This window comes from Apium graveolens, chromosome 6, assembly GCF_009905375.1.
Source record: "Apium graveolens cultivar Ventura chromosome 6, ASM990537v1, whole genome shotgun sequence".
NCBI lineage: Eukaryota > Viridiplantae > Streptophyta > Magnoliopsida > Apiales > Apiaceae > Apium > Apium graveolens.
In genome coordinates, this window is record NC_133652.1 from 48,223,792 (window position 1) to 48,227,072 (window position 3,281).

At 40.6% G+C, this 3,281-nt stretch overlaps 1 non-coding gene across 1 annotated transcript; it reads left to right on the forward strand.

Annotated features, from left to right (window-relative positions):
* Positions 1–771: 771 nt before the first annotated feature.
* Positions 772–878, forward strand: LOC141669380 (small nucleolar RNA R71). Its single transcript, XR_012553666.1, has one exon. It is a non-coding gene; the product is annotated as a small nucleolar RNA R71 (small nucleolar RNA).
* Positions 879–3,281: the final 2,403 nt, after the last annotated feature.

Consider the following 3,281-nt stretch of genomic DNA (forward strand, 5'->3'; position numbering starts at 1 on the left):
CCAGACCTTAAGGTAATAGCCTTGACTTGCTCTTTAGCTTCCTTCCTGCCTGGTACTTCCGTGTCACTGGGAAGAGTGCCAGGTTGATGATTGAGCACTGCATTGGCTAATTGACCGATTTGATTTTCCAAGGTCTTGATAGAAACCGCCTGACTCTTGCACAACAGCTTAAGTTCCTCAAAATCAGCACTAGTAGGTGCAGCTGCACTTCCCTATTGAGGATATGATTGTCTTGTAGCATACTGCTGTGGTTGCTGGAATCCAGGTGGGTTAAACTGTTTACTCACTCCTTGCTGATATGGTGGCTGAATAGCATTCTGATTATTTCCCCAGCTGAAATTTGGATGATTTCTGTTGTTAGGATGATAGGTCGCTGGCACAGGCTGCTGTTATCGCTGATAATTATTCACATACTGAACAGATTCGTTGACAAGAGAACACTGATCCGTAGCATGAGAACCTGCACAAAGCTCACAAACCATAGCAATTTGATTAACTCCATACGTAGCCAAAGAATCAACCTTCATTGATAGCGCTTGGAGCTGGGCTGCAATAGCGGTGGCTGCATCAACTTCCAGAATACCTGCTACCTTGCCTGATGTCATCCTCTGAGTTGGGTTTTGATGCTCATTTGCAGCCATCGTCTCAATAAGATTGTACGCCTCAGTATAGCTTTTAGCCCATAAGGCGCCTCCCGCTGCTGCATCGAGCATGGGCCGAGATTGAGCCCCCAAACCATTATAAAAACCAGTGATTACCATCCAATCCGGCATTCCATGATGTGGACATTTTCTCAACATTTCCTTGTAGCGTTCCCAAGCCTCGCACATAGATTCTGTAGGTTGCTGCACAAACTGAGTAAGAGCACTCCTCATAGCAGCAGTCTTTGCCATTGGATAAAACTTTACCAGAAACTTTTGCGCAAGATCTTGCCACGTAGTGATTGACCCAGCTGGTTCAGAATGTAACCAGTCTTTAGCCTTATCCCTCAGTGAGAATGGGAAAAGCCTCAACTTGATAGCCTCATCAGTCACGCCATTATACTTAAAAGTGCTGCAGATCTCGACAAAATTCCTTATGTGCATGTTGGGGTCTTCAGTTGCCGCTCCTCCAAAAGAAACAGAATTCTGCACCATCTGAATAGTGCCCGGCTTGATTTTAAAGGTGTTAGCTTGAATAGCCGGATGAAGGATGCTTGACTGAATGTCATCAATTTTAGGCCGAGAAAAATCCATAAGAGCTGGATCAGCTTGAACAATATGATCTCCCATATTTACTGGTTCTTTCTGCTCAGTTCCTGAATCCGAATCTTCAAAATCTAACTTCTCCGGTGTATCAAGAACTTCGTCTTTCTCCTCAGCTGTATCTAAGGTCCTCTTGCGAGCACGAGAACGAGTTTGCATAAACGCACTAAAATACCTGGAACACAACCGAAAAGAGTAATTAACTACTACGTCCTAATCACTGAGTCCTAATGACCAATGATGGTAAGTACATAAACTAAACAAATACGCCGAGTCCCCGGCAGTGGCGCCAAAAACTTGTTAGGTCGAAATCACGCACTAATATTCACGCAAGTATACGCGTTCGCAAGTAATATAGAATACTTTCTAGTTCGTTCCCTCAGAGACTCAGACTAAGTTATTGTCTAATTTAACTCACTCACGAATGTATGATTACTTCTCAATGTTAAGATAATAACACTTAAAATTGTTGATTAAATATTAACTATAATTAACTACTTAATTAACCACTTAACTAACACTGCAATTTATCAATAATAAAACACTCATGAGATCACAACTTCATTATTACTTCCTTCTTTAGCCATAGTTATTACCCTTAGCATGTGACAGTGATGATATTAATCGAATAACACAAAACTGATAAAAGCCAACTTTCATTGTACTAATACCATTCTACCAAACATCCACAATTAAGATAGAAATTGAATAGTCATCAATTATGTTGAGTTCCTATATGTCTACAGAAATTGACAACACAACGATTTAAGCACAAGTTACTCCTTTTGATTACATAGGGCAAATAAAACTGTTAGAGTTACCCACTAATCATGCACAACGTACATGAACCTATGCTAGCATGGCAAGTTCTAAACCTCAAGATCCACTGTCGCTTCACAAGAGATTAACACCCTATCTTATATGTTCGCGACGCACATAAGACGAATACGCACAACCAATACTAGATATCATGCAATCATCACACACTAAAGTATTAAACAATTAACTAAAGAATTCCATAATAAATCCATTGCAACCCCATGATCACGATTAGCCCATAATAGAACTTATCGCCATCATGGGTTCATATGAAATCATGATAAACGAACACAAGAAAATAACAACTAAACTAATTATATTAAAACAGAGTACGTCACAAAAGTAAATAAGTCAAAGCAAGAAAACTAGCATCCAACGTTACAACGAAACAAGAATCACAAGAATATATGCTTCCTCTTCGTTGCTGTGTGCTAAATCGGTCTTCTTCCTTATCTCCTTCGCTTCTTGCAAAACACAATCTAAAACATAATCCCCTCTTAATACCCTGTGAAAAACGTCTCAAATCTACTTATATAATAGTCCCATAAAACTCAGATTACATAGAAGTTGGAAGCCAAACAGAAGTAGAAGTCTAAAATAATATATTATTTTCCCCGACCCTGCGCGGCCGCTCAGCATTTCTGCGCGGGCGCGCAAGGCTGCTGCGCGGCCGCTCAGCATAGCTGCGCGGGCGCGCAGGACCCTACTGGAAAATTTCCAGGTTTGCTCCGTTTCTTCGCCGTAATCTGCCCGTTCTTTTCCTCTCGCAATGGTGAACACATGCCAAGGCTTATTCTTGATGATTCCTCCTCCGAAATGCAACTAATACCCTGAAATGCATAAACACTAGAAAAACACATCAAATACACAAAATACTTGATTTCAAGACACCAATTTAAGCCATTTTAAGACGTTCTAAGTGATATAAAATGCCACTTATCAATAATGCCCATACCTTGTTCTGAAAGCTGTCTTTAGTATATCTTCTGGTTTGATCTTCAGTTGATGATATCCCGATCTTAAATCGATCTTGGAGAAATACTTGGCTCCCTTCAATTGGTCAAACAAATCATCAATTCTGGGTAACGGATACTTATTCTTGATTGTCGACTTGTTCAGCTCCCTATAGTCGATGCACAGTCTCATGCTTCCATCTTTCTTCTTGACAAATAATACCGGTGCACCCCACGGGGATACGCTGGGTTTGATTACTCCTTT